We start from the raw sequence: 14,414 nt of genomic DNA, 5'->3' as shown, positions 1-14,414 counted from the left end.
GCTGCGAAACAAGCTAAAATCATCTGGGTCCTGGCAGTCCCAAACTGATTCTGATGTTCTCATACTTTGTGTCTGGTGCTAGGATCCATTTATTCAACCTTTAATGCACCTCTATGCATGCCACACAATCCCCTCTCCTACCATTTGAAAGTAACTTTATTAAGCTTTATCTGTTTTTTTTTTTTTATAAAAAACTGAAACCCAGAATCATTGGCTATGCTGCCAATTCATCAACAACAATAAGCTAATAGAAAGCATTTATTTCCATACGTGAAATTATGAAATATTAATTTTTTGTGCATAATTAAAGAATATCAGTCATCAGTGAACATATAATAAATTATCTGAGGATTTGGGGGTCTTCTAGTACCCTCAAATATTATCATTTCTTACACACTTGTAAATGTAGATTTAGAGTGAGTATAAAATTGCCAGTAAGGCATGTCTTTAAGTACAATAAACAAAACTCTTATTCATTCCATCCTTAATACCAAATGTAATTACTACATGATTACTTTTTTAGTAATTGCATTCATAACCTCCTTGACAAATAATAGGCACAGAAAATTAGGCTATAGCTTCTCCAAATCCTCTGTAAGCAACTGCCTCATTAGGCTGCACTTGTTTCTGTTCTAGTATCTATGGTGTCTGAAAAAAATAGAACCTTTTATTGTATAAAGATGCACCTTTTCACAAGTGTAACTCTGTAAAGGAAAAATCCATATTATGTGCTTACTCATAGACCCATTCTCAGCAACTAACTCTACATCACAAAATGTCTGGCATTAGAAGGAGAATTGCACATAATAATTATTAAGTATTTATAGCAAAACACATTTCTTGGTTCTCTTTACCTTTAGTGTCTTTCTCTACCTTTCTATTTTACCAAAACAAAAATATCAACAGCTTTCACAATACATTTGAGATAATAAAGGAAACTGTCACATTTCATGTCCTAAAGAACATTTTACTTTATTTCATTTGCAGTGTTACTGGTTTATTGTCTATTTGTCCATTGTCATTGCAGTTGATATTGAAATTGCTTTCTGCTTTTTATACTTACTGAATGACTGAAATGTTCTAAGCATCCGAGAGAATCATTCATACAATGCTCAGCTGCTGTCGTTAGAGTGGTGGTAACTTTCTTAGAGAGGAAGTAAATGAACACAGTGGTCTCTAACTATGTAAGTTATGGTGCCTGAACTCCAGGGTCATACTGTTAATTAATATTTCATCCTTATAGTTAATTTCACATAAATTACTCAATTTATTCATTCAATTTAGCAAACAATGTAATAAGGAAGACAAATAGATAAAAGACAAGCAATAAATACTTGTGAGAGTGTACTTTAGAGAATGGAAAAAAGGAAGGGAATCCAACCCAGGTAGTAAAGCCTCATGATAGTTTTCTTAAAATATTGGAAGGTAGTATCCATAAAAAGGCCAATCAAAGGTAAATATTGGAAGGTAGTATCCATGAAAAGGCCAATCAAAGATTTTTTCAGGCAAAAGAAATAACATATATGAGGGCAATGTGTTTAACAAACATGACAAAAAGGAGGCAGTTTGGATGAGTTTGAATACACACAGTGGATGGTACTGATGAGAGATGAGACTTTTTGGTTTATCATTTAGATTTCATTTAGTATTTCATTTTGTGTAACTAAGAGTGCATACCTTGGGACACCTGGGTGGCTCAGTGGTTGAGCATTTGCCTTTGGCTCAGGGTGTGATCCTGGAGTCTCAGGATCGAGTCCCACATTGGGCTACCTGCATGGAGCCTGTTTCTCTCTCTGCCCCTCTCTCTGTGTCTCTCATGAATAAATAAGTAAAATCTTAAAAAAAAAAAGAATGGGCACCTTGAGATTTTTCTCTTACATGTGAAGCGACCAAATAATATAATTTATGTCATTTTTTTTCAAATTGTTGCTCCCAAAACAGACAACACTGTACAAGTGACTCATAGCTATTTTTTACTAGTGTAGGAAAAAGGAACCACATGTGAGTCCCTATGTCTGGAGGGTTAATAGCATTTTCTTTAAAAAAAAAAAAAAGATTTATTCATTTGAGAGAGACAGAGAGAGCACAAGCAGGGGGAGAGGCAGAGAGAGAGAGAGGAAGAAGCAGACTCCTCGCTGAGCAGGGAGCCCGACCTGGAGCTTGGCTCCATCCCAGGACTGGAGTTCATGACCTGAGCTGGAGATAGACACTTAACCATCTGAGCCACCCAGGCACCCTGGGTAAATAGCATTTTCTTCATTTGTAACACTGCACAGCATTATATGCCTAGAAACTATCTTCTAATACTTTTGAGTAATTAGATTGCAATAGTAACCTGCTCTAAATTTTAGGTTTTATTCAGAAAGTTGAACCCCTTGTATTTAGAAAGTGGAACCCCTAATGGTAGGAACTATTATAAGAATAGGACTTTATATGATTGTGGGAGCTGGTAAAGAAAACTATGAAAATATACTACTGTGTATCAGCTAATGAGTCTGTAATTGCTTTAAATCAACAGGACCGCTAGTTAAGAAGAAAAGGTTGGTGTGGAGGAGGAGAGAGTGAGGAGGATAAACTGGACATGTGCCAGGGTCCCACTGCCTATGACCTTGACAACGTTAGATGAATGATAGAGAAAGCTAGCAATCTTTCCTGCTGAACTCTACATATACCTGGCCCAAGACTTGGAGAACAAAATGAAGGAAATTCAGTAGAGGAATTTCAGGCCTGAAATCTGCCACGCACCAAGTTGAGATAGCCAATCAGTGACGATTAAAATATTTAACACTTTACTTACACCTTATAAATCTTTTGCCATTTTATTTGGGCTCAACATTATCTCAACATCACCAGTGCATGCTGGAACATTTAGTTCCAGCTTGGCTAACAAATTACCAATTTGTTACAAATTGGCTACAAATTACCAGTTGGCTAATCAATTACCACCATCAAATCCTCATCAATGTGGAATCCACTTGCAATTGCTTTAACAATATTTAAATTCCAAAGAAAGACAATAGCAAATTATGCTCCACATTCCCTTCCCTTGAATATGGACTACACTTGATGACTCACTTCTAATGAATAGAATACAATGGAAACAAAGGCATGTCACTCCAAGATTAGGTTATTAAAAAAAAAAAAAATGAGGCTTCCCATCTTGGAGTTTCTCTACCTTTCTCTTATATCTAATCTTTCAATATGGAGAAACTGTGTCATTACTAGCCCTATTGAAAAGCCTGCATAATGAGAGAACGAAACCTCTGGCCATGAAACACACTAATGAACTTGGAAGAAGATCCACCAGTCCTTAAATGCAAAGACTGCTGTCTGCCCTGACAGCTTGATTGCAACTCCATAAAAGACCCTGGAACAGAACCACTCCACTAAGTCCCCACTCCTAGAATATTGACCCTTAGAAGGTGAATGAATAAATGTTTGTTGTTTTAATATGAAAAAGTATGGGATAGATTTTAATGCAGCAATATTTGTCTAGTATCAATGTTTGTATCTGGAAGTTGAGCGCTGCCAAAACTACAATCTAAAATGGGAGAATGGTCTTAGAATGGACAATGGGCTTTGAGGAGAGTATAGTGAAAGCTTAGAGTAGCTCAAACATACCACCTGTGGAGGTTTGGACTTTGAGCATGCTGTAGATAAGAACTCTCCAGGTGAAGAATATATTATTGGAAACTGGAGAAAAGGAGATCTTTGTTAGATAGTTGCGGAAGGTTTAACAACTCTGTTGCCTACATCTAAATGGAAAGTGGAAAATATAACTATAAAGTGGATGGTCCAGGTAAGATTTACAACTAGAGAAGTGTCAGCTCTTGCTGTAGTCCTTTTTTCTTCTTGCTCTTTAGAGGGAAATGCAAGAGGACACGTGAAAAACTGTTTAGAAAGAACAAAGGAAAACTGTTACACAAAAAGGGGTCAAAACACAATTTTGAAGTTTCTCAGCCTCTTTAGCAGGCAGATGATACTAAAATTAAGAAATTATCTTAGAGCAAAGATTACATCTAGGGTATGGCAAGACAACTAGGGCTTAAAGATGAAGCTTAGAGTGTAACTACAAAATATTTTATTAAACTTACAAAAAAAAATTCAAGATAGTATCTTTGAGTACCTTTCCATAAAACAAAAGCCCCTCTAAGGAAATTAAGGATATACCTCATAAATCCTCTCAATCAAATAATAGTGCCCCTAAGAAGCTCCAGGGTATTCTATCTCAATTGTCACAGTGGTAGCCCAAGGTACAGAAGAGCTGAATCTTGAAGAGAGTTGTGGTTTATCCTTTGTCAAATGAACTAACACCTAAAATGCACTAGAGGATATCCAAAATATTTTTAGAGTTATATTGGAAGCACTGTCATCCTGGTCTGAAATAGAAAATGAATATAACATGAAGTCTATTCCAATGCTGGAACACCTGGGTGGCTCAGTCCATTGAGTGTCTGCCTTTGGCTCAGGTCGTGATCCCAGGCTCCTGAGGTGGAGCCCCTCTCCCTCTGTCTTCCCCTCTCCCTCTGTCTCTCATGAATAAGTCAATAAAAAAAAAAAAAAAGAGTCTATTCCAATGCCAAAGCTTTATCAGCAAGAAGCAAACAAAAAACTACTCATTTTTATTGTCAACTTGTGATTGTTGCCCTTCATGAAAAAGAAAAGACAGTGGGAGAACCAGGAGAACAGACCGCAAAACAAATGGTAAAATATTTCTATAAAGAAAATTTCCCTTTATCTACTCTTTAATAGTCATTATAACTTATATAGGAAATACAGGATGAATGTATCACTCTTTCCCTCTGCTTTCTAAATTTTTAAAACTAATGAGTTTATGCCCAATATGCAACAATTTCTCCATTTTCTTCCCAAGTAGCATCATATGCTTCTGATGCTGCAAGAGTCAATTTCTTTCCATTTTTTCTTCAAGGTAATTAAAATGAAGGTAAAGATCTTTGTTTTAGGAGTGTTTAATTGGGCCTTGATCTACCCTTTGAATGTTTTAATACCATATAGCAAGTCAGAATGTTCAAATCTACTTCATGTTACACTCTTTCTACTCCCTCTCTGCCTTGGTGGAAAGAGAAGAGCCCTTCTTGAGACAGAATCAGAATACTCGGGTGTTAGTAGTGGTTTTGTTATAGCTGTTACTGCTGTGATGTATGTACTTACATGTCAAAGGCAAGACACATTAGCAAATATAGTCTCATGTGTTTTTCTCTGATGTCATTTCTGTATTTATAATAAAGGACTCTGTAATAGACTTTCTAAAATTCTGACTCTTTAGTCATAGGACTATTATTTTGAGAACTCTGATACGAATTCTAGTATCTGACTTTCTACCCTTCTTGAATTTATACTTAGCTACAAACCCAAACCCAAACCAAAACCACCCATCGTCAGAAACAGACTGATCCTTTACTTCTAAACTTGCATGCATTTTAAAAAGGCAAAGAATCAAAGAACATGGTGACTAAATATTTCCTTCATTCCATCAAAACTCATTCAAACACTCTAGTAACTTCTCTTACAGACATAGTTCACATACTTTTACCTATTGAGAAATACTCGGAAACTCTTCTGGATCAGGAAGCATCACAAATGACTTTTGTGTTATCTCTAATTGAAGTGCTTCTGAAGAACACCTTCTATACATAGGATTTAGATAATTTAAAACTATTTTTAATATATGTCTTAATTTTTTCTCCTATCACTTTTTATCAACTTTCCTCATTCTATTTGTGGGTTTCACTATCATCCAATAAATTTGGTGGGTTTTTTTTTGTTTCATTTTTCTTTTACTCAATTATCCCTGTGTATTTACTTTGTCTTATTTGCTAGTTATATAGACATAGCATGCAAAAGTATTTGTTATCTTGTTTTTAAATATATGGCCATTAGATAAAACTGATATTGATCTGAATAATTCTGACACAGAAAATTCCGTAATATTCCAGAACCTCATCTTGCTCTGCTTTTCACTATTGATGAATATTTTTATTGTAAGTTCAATAATATCTGTGATATTCCCTTTGCTTAGAGACAAAACAGACATTAAATAAAAGAAGAAGAGATTCTGATTAGCGATACTGACCATCTTTTCATGTGTCTCTTGGTCATCTGCATGTCTTTGAAAAATGTCTAATAAGTCTTCTGCCCATTTTTAATTGTATGTTTGGGTGCTTTTGGTATTGATATGTACAATTTCCTTATTTATTTCACATAGCAACCCTTTATTGAGTATATAATTTTCAAATTCCTCCCCTTCAGTAGGTTGCCTTTTTATTTTGTTAATGGTTTCCTTTGCTGTGCAGAAGCTATCTATTTTGATGTATTTCTTTCAAAAATTTTTATTTATTTATTCATTTGAGAGAGAAAGAGGAATGCCTGGGTGATTCAGCAGTTGCGTGTCTGCCTTCTGCTTGGGACAGGATCCCAGAGTACCAGAATCGAGTCCCACACCAGGCTCCCTGCATGGAGCCTGCTTCTCCCTCTGCCTGTGTCTCTGCCTCTCTCTCTCTCTCATGAATAAATAAAATAAAATCTTAAAAAGAGAGAGAGTAAGAGAACATAAGCAAGGGCAGCAGCAGAGGAAAGGATGAAAAAGGCTCCCTGCTGAACAGGGACCCTAATACAGACAGAACTCGATCCCAGGACCTCGGGATCATGACTACACTGAAAGCAGACAATTAACCGACTGAGCCATCCATGCACAACCATTTAGGAATCTATTCCTAATAGATTATTTCTACTTTTGTTTCCTTTCCTTCCTTGGGAGACATATCCAGAAAAATGTTGCTATAGCTAACGTCAAGAAAATTACTGCCTATACTTTCTTCTAGAATTTTTATGGATTCAGGTCTCACATATAGATCTTTAATCAATTTTGAGTTTGTTTTTGTGCATGGTTTAAGAAAGTGGTCCACTTTCTTTCATTTGCATGTTGCCATCCAGTTTTCTCAACACCATTTGTTGAAGATGTTGTTTTTCCCACTGGATATTCCTTCCTGTTTTGTTGAGGATTAACTAACCATATAAATGTGGGTTTGTTTCTGGGCTCTCTATCCTATTCTATTGATCTATTTTTGTACCAGAATCACCCTGTTTTAATTATTATATTTTTGTAGTATATCTTGAAATCTGGAATTGTGATACCTCAAGGTTTTTTGTTGTTTTTGTTTGTATGTTTTTCCTCAAGATTGCTTTGGCTATTCAGTCTTTTCTGGTTCCATACAAACTAGGAATATTTGTTTTAGTTCTGTAAACATTGCTGTTGGTATTTTGATAAGGATTACACTGAATCTGTAGATTGCTTTGGGTAGTATGGACATTTTAACAATATTTGTTCTTGCATTCCATGAACATGGAGTGCCTTTCCATTTGTTTGTGTTGTTTTCAATTTCTTTCATTAACATTTTATTTTTTTTAATTTATTTTTTATTGGTGTTCAATTTACTAACATACAGAATAACCCCCAGTGCCCGTCACCCATTCACTCCCACCCCCCGCCCTCCTCCCCTTCTACCACCCCTAGTTCGTTTCCCAGAGTTAGCAGTCTTTACGTTCTGTCTCCCTTTCTGATATTTCCCACACATTTCTTCTCCCTTCCCTTATATTCCCTTTCACTATTATTTATATTCCCCAAATGAATGAGAACATATAATGTTTGTCCTTCTCTGACTGACATTTTATATTTTTCAGATTATAGGTCTTTCACCTCATTGGTTAAGTATATTCTTAGGTATTTTATTATGTTTAGTGATACTGTAAATGGGTTGTCTTCTTAACTTCTCTTTCTGCTATGTTTTTATTAGTATATACAATGCTACCAATTTCTGAGTATTAGCTTTGTTTCCTGAATTACAAAATTTACTGATTTTATTTATCAATCCTGATAGTTTTTTGGTGTGGCTTGTAGATTTTAATGCCATCTGCAAATAGTGACAATTTAACTTCTTCATTATCAATATGAATACCTCATTTATTTTCCTTGTGTGATTCCTCTAGCTACAACTTCCAGTTGTACTATGTTGAAAAAAGGTTGTAGAATGGAAATCCTAATCTTGTTTCTGATCTTAGGGGAAAATATCTCAGTTTTCCACCATTGAATATTATGTTATCTTTGGTTTTTTTATGTATATGTTGAGGTATGTTTCTTTGAAATCCACTTTATTAAGAGTCTCTAATCATTTACAGATGTTGAATTATGTCCTGTGCTTTTGCTGAATCTATTGAGATGATTATGATTTTTATCCTTCACTTTTTTAATATGGTAGACACTTGTCAAAGTGGTTAGAATAAAAAAAATAAAAAACAAGAAATAACAAATGTTGGAGAGGATGTGGAGAAAAACAAATCCTTACACATTGCTGGTGGAAATGTAAATTGATATAGCCACTGTGAAAAAAAAGTACGAACAGTCTTCAGAAAATTAAAAATAGAAATATAACATGATCCAACAATACCAGTACTGGGCATTTACCCAAAGAAAGCAAAAACACTGATTTAAAAGGACACATGAACACTTACATTTATTCCAGCATTATTTACAATAGCCAAGATATGGAAGCAACACAAGTATCCATTGATAGACAAATGGATAAGAAAGGCATGGTATATACACACAATTGGATATTATGCAGCCTTACAAAAAGATGACACCATGACATTTATGACAAAATGGATTAACCTACAGGGTATTATGTGAACTAAGTCAGACTGAGACAGACAAATGCTTTATGATTTCATTCATATGTGGAATCTAAATAAACAAACAAAGGAAAAGCAGAATCAGAGCTATAAATACAGAGAACAAACTGATGGTTGCCAAAAGTGGGGGAGCATGTGGATGGGCAAAATCGTTGAAGGGGAGCGGGAGATATAGACGTCTAGTTATAGAATGAATAAGTTAAAGGAATAAAAACACAGCATATGGAATATAGTTAATCATATTATAATAGCATTGTATGGTAACAAATGGTAACCACACTTGTGGTGAGCATAGTACATCATATAGAAAAGTTGAATCACCATGTTGTACACTTGAAATTAATGTAACATTGTGTGTCAACTGTATTCAAATTTAAAAAATAAAGCATAAAAAAGATATTCTGAAAGGCAAATATCAAGAAATAATTCTTAGAAATCCATGAATTCTTAATGTCTCATAATAACACCAAGATTTTTTTAATAATAAATTTATTTTTATTGGTGTTCAATTTGCCAACATACAGAATAACAGCCAGTGCTCATCCCGTCAAGTGCCCCCCTCAGTGCCCGTCACCCAGTCACCCCCACCCCCCGTCCTCCTCCCCTTCCACCACCCCTAGTTCGTTTCCCAGAGTTAGGAGTCTCTCATGTTCTGTCTCCCTTTCTGATATTTCCTACCCATTTCTTCTCCCTTCCCCTCTATTCCCTTTCACTATTATTTATATTCCCCAAATGAATGAGACCATATAATGTTTGTCCTTCTCCGATTGACTTACTTCACTCAGCATAATACCCTCCAGTTCCATCCATGTCGAAGCAAATGGCGGGTATTTGTCATTTCTAATGGCTGAGATTCAGAGTGCTATGAAGGGAAGCTACAAACACATTGCCATGGTAGTGAGGGAAGGAGTAAAGGCTCAGACAGATGGCCTTCAACTAAAGACTGTATCAGATGAGGCAAAAATTAACACCTGAGTGTGATAATGGATCATATCCTTTCAACTTAAAAGCATTTCTTGAATTCTAAGGATATGATTTTTTTAAACCTACATATTTCAGATTTTGTGATGGAAAGAACATTCTAAATCTGTAATTAAAATAAACAAATATTTGCTCTTGTAGGATATCCAGAGAACACTTGTTGATCCTACAGATAAAAATTACCACACACAATTTAGTTCAGGACAAGATAGATAAGAAGTTAATCTACTTTCTAATCTCATGAATATTTCCTCAGAACAGGAAATGACTAGGGCATTATTTGATGAATACCTTTGGCTTACATAAATCCATTTTTGATATTACATTTCTAAAATATCTGAAACATTATTCTAATGCTAAAGGATTCATTACAACATATATATCTAATATTTTCAATATACACAAAATGCATTCCTAATATAAGATTTTCAACATATATTTTATCTTTTATTTATTTTTAAGATTTTATTTATTTATTCATGAGAGACACACAGAGAGAGAGGCAGAGACACAGGCAGAGGGAGAAATAGCCTCCATGCAGGAGCAAATGGTGCATATTCCTCCTTTCTAATGGCTGAGTAATATTCCATTGTATATATAGACACATCTTCTTTATCCAGTCATCTGTCGATGGACACCGAGGCTCTTTCCACAGTTTGGCTATTGTGGACATTGCTGCCATAAACATTGGAGGGCAGGTGTCTCAGCTTTTCACTGCATCTGTATCTTTGGGGTAAATCCCCAGCAGTGCAATTGCTGGGTCCTAGGGTAGCTCTATTTTTAACTCTTTGAGGAACCTCCACAAAGTTTTCCAGAGTGGCTGAGCCAGCTCACATTCCCACCAACGGTGCAAGAGGGTTCCCACTTTCTCCACATCCTCTCCAACATTTGTTGTTTTCTGTCTTGTTAATTTTCCCCATTCTCACTGGCGTGAGGTGGTATCTCATTGTGGTTTTGATTTGAATTTCCCTGATGGCAAGTGATGAGGAGCATTTTCTCATGTGCGTGTTGGCCATGTCTATGTCTTCCTCTGTGAGATTTCTCTTCATGTCTTTTTGTCCATTTCATTATTGGATTGTTTGTTTCTTTGCTGTTGAGTTTAATAAGTTCTTTATAGATCTTGGAAACTAGCCCTTTATCTGATATGTCATTTGCAAATATCTTCTCCCATTCTGTAGGTTGTCTTTTAGTTTTGTTGACTGTATCCTTTGTTGTGCAAAAGCTTCTTATCTTGATGAAGTCCCAATAGTTCATTTTTGCTTTTGTTTCTTTTACCTTCGTGGATGTATCTTGCAAGAAGTTGCTGTGGCCAAGTTCAAAAAGGTTGTTGCCTGTGTTCTCCTCTAGGATTTTTATGGATTCTTGTCTACACTTAGATCTTTCATCCATTTTGAATTTATCTTTGTGTACAATATAAGAGAATTGTCCAGTTGTATTCTTCTGCATGTGGTTGCTTGTTATATTCATTTAACTTGCAGATCTGTTTGTTAAAGTTGTTGGTAAGCCTTATTATCATTCTTAATGAAATAGAAAATATTTTATTTTGTGATTTTTTTGTAGTAATGAACTGAATTAAAAGAACTTTTAGGTTTTATTATTAAACAAAGAAACATGGTTGTCATTGGGTATTACTATTGTAAGAGGAAAATATACTTTGTAAATTTTTTTCATTAACATTGGAAAAACTGATTTATAGATAGGCACTACACTTTTAAAAATAGATCTATTCTCAAGGGATTAATTAAGAATAGATTATGACACATATAATGTATGTCTCCTAAAACATGGAAGTATCTTTTCATTCTGTATAATTGTCTTTAAATAGGGTTAAATAAAAAAAAATAAATAGGGTTAAATCAATTAAAGTAAAACTAATATGCAAGGACTTGGAAATCCATACTTGAGATGATGGCTTAAATATGACATTTTAAAATGTTCTATGCATTTTTGAAAGCCATTATTAATACAGAATATCTGTGCCTACATGTACTTTAATATCTGTTTCTTAACCTCTGTGGACATGATTAACACAAATAAACCCATTATTAGTAGCAGACTTTAGAAATAAAACTCTGATATCTTCATATGAATATGCTGCTATTAGCTCATTTTTCACTTGCTGAAAGATACAGACTATTTAATTAAAAATCAACCTATCCAGGCATAGCTGCATTTCTGTCAGACAGAAAGCTGGTGGGAAGATTTGGCAGCTGTATAAATAAGATCTATTCTAGAAGTATTTTTCCCATACAAATTCCTTCCAGAAATATGTATACCTCACTTTTTATTAGTGTATAAGAGAAAAAATCCCTTTGTCTTAGAAAATCCACTGTCACATATATTGGTATTTTTACTACCTTAATAAAATCTAGGGATTTATTTTAAAGAACATCACATTATGGATTTTTCTTTGAGAAAATACAACAGTGAGCTTTGGTTAAACAAAGAATTATGTCTCTTCATTTCAAAGAAATTCAGTTTAAATATAGTATTTGAAATATAAGTTCAGGCAGAATTTTAATTAGCATACAAGCCCTGGGATGTACTTCTCAGGAATGCTGAGTGTTTTGAGTCTCTACCTTCAGACATACTCAGTATTAATTTTAGCATGATAAGCTACCTTGTTTTTCATGCTTCTTAAAGTCAGAGAGATAAGATTGTTGTTTAATCTAGTTATTTTATATTAACTCTCTGTTACCTGGATATTATCAGCTGATCCTGAAGTTCAGAAAGATCCAGGATTACATCTGAAAAACTTCCAAGTTAAAAGGGAATTGGAACATGAAGTTGCTAGGAGATAGTGGTTTCTTGGGCAACACATCTCTGTATCCAGGGAAAAAGCTAAGATATTAAGCATTGCCTTTGTTTAAATGTATACAGTGCATTACAAAGACATGGTGGTAAATAAAGGACAATAGTAGTAGCAGCTCTGTTAATTACATAATATACTAATAGCTACAAACGTTATTGAACATACTTGGTGCTGTGCTAAGCCTATATTTACTTCTTCTTTTAAAGAGAGAGTGCTAGATAGCACAGGAGTGGGTGTGCGGGGAGGGACAGAGAGAAAGGAGAGTATCTTAAGCTGGTCTCATGCCTGGGTCATAGGACCTGATCTCATGACCTTGAGATAACGACCTGAACTGAAATTAAGAGTGTATTAGCCTACTGAGCTACACAGGCACCCGTATATTTATTTTCTTCTTAAGCATTCACAATTACCTATGTTTTGTACATTTTATAATGAGGAAAATTAGATTGACAATTTTTAAATAATGTACCTAAACACTACTCATCTTGGAAATGACACAGAGAAGATTCTGATGTAGGCCTATTTATGCCTAGAGTTTCAAATATTTAATGTCTTTGTTATACACTAACTGACAGTTATTCTGGTAATTTGACAATACAACTACCACTATTAACTAACACTTATTACACATTTGCCAGACACTCTTCTAAATGAGCCTCATTAATTCTTTTTTTTTTTAATTTTTATTTATTTATGATAGTCACAGAGAGAGAGAGAGAGAGAGAGAGAGAGAGAGGCAGAGACACAGGCAGAGGGAGAAGCAGGCTTCATGCACCGGGAGCCCGATGTGGGATTCGATCCCGGGTCTCCAGGACCGCGCCCCGGGCCAAAGGCAGGCGCCAAACCACTGCGCCAGCCAGGGATCCCAGAGCCTCATTAATTCTTATATAGACTCTCCTATGCGACAAACTATCAATAGGGTATCTATTTTCTTATCAAATATTTAACCTATGTAATATGCCTAAATGTGTATGTGTGTATATTTACATATATTATATATACATATATAATATATATCAATATATAGACAATAAACCATTGAACAATAGGTGGGTTGGGGACTTTGAGCCCAGTGCATTTGAGAATAGTGTGTAACTTTTGACTCCTCCAAAACTGAACTACTAATAGCCTACTATTGACTAGAAGCCTTACCAATGATATAGTCAATTAACATACATTTTATGTATTATTTACTTTATTTTTAAAATAAACTAATCTAGAGAAAAGAAAATATTATTAGGAAAATCATAAAAAAGAGAAAATACATTTATACCATTGTACTGTATTTACTGGAAAAAATTCAACGTGTAAGTGGACTTACACAGTTCAGGTCTGCGTTGTTCAAGGATCAACTGTATACACACATGCACATACAGACTACATGAACACACTTAAATATGTACTAGAGTGTTTATAATACCCCTATTTGCAATAGCTCAAAACTGAAAACTATCCAAATATTTACCAGTGGTTGAATGGATAAATAAATTATGGTATATTGAAAGGCTGCAATACAGCAACATTATATTAAACCTCAAAAATAAAATGTTAAATGAAAGAAGCAAGACTCAATAAAGTGTGTACTAATCCAATTTTATGAAATATAAATGTAGGCAAACTGATCTATGCAATTAGAAGTCTACGTAATGTTTACTTTTTTGAGGTGGGAAAATTGGTTAGAATGGAACACACAGAGAAGGTAGTGGAATGCTAATGTGGCTCTTTTTTTTGAGTAGTGGTTTTATGAATATGTTCAGCATGTAAGTATTCATAAAACTGTATACACATATACATATATATTTAAAGCACTAATAAAATGTTAAATCATGCTATGATGGGTTTATATTAGTTTGACATTATTGGGCTTCTTTTTTCTGGATTTACTTTCCTAGCATTATCTCCTCATAGCCCA

The 14,414-nt window shown here is 34.7% G+C and overlaps 1 long non-coding RNA gene across 1 annotated transcript in view; it reads right to left on the bottom strand.

The window, feature by feature from the left end:
• Positions 1 to 12,476, bottom strand: part of LOC140615614 (uncharacterized) — a 58,708-nt gene extending 46,232 nt beyond the window's left edge. Inside the window, exon 1 of the long non-coding RNA XR_012016109.1 lies at positions 12,389 to 12,476. This is a non-coding gene — a long non-coding RNA (uncharacterized lncRNA). The remainder of the gene's footprint in view (positions 1 to 12,388) is intronic.
• Positions 12,477 to 14,414: the final 1,938 nt, after the last annotated feature.

Source organism: Canis lupus, chromosome 23, assembly GCF_048164855.1.
Source record: "Canis lupus baileyi chromosome 23, mCanLup2.hap1, whole genome shotgun sequence".
NCBI lineage: Eukaryota > Metazoa > Chordata > Mammalia > Carnivora > Canidae > Canis > Canis lupus.
The sequence above is the reverse complement of the archived record's forward strand: the minus strand, read 5'-3'. Positions and strand labels throughout refer to the sequence as shown.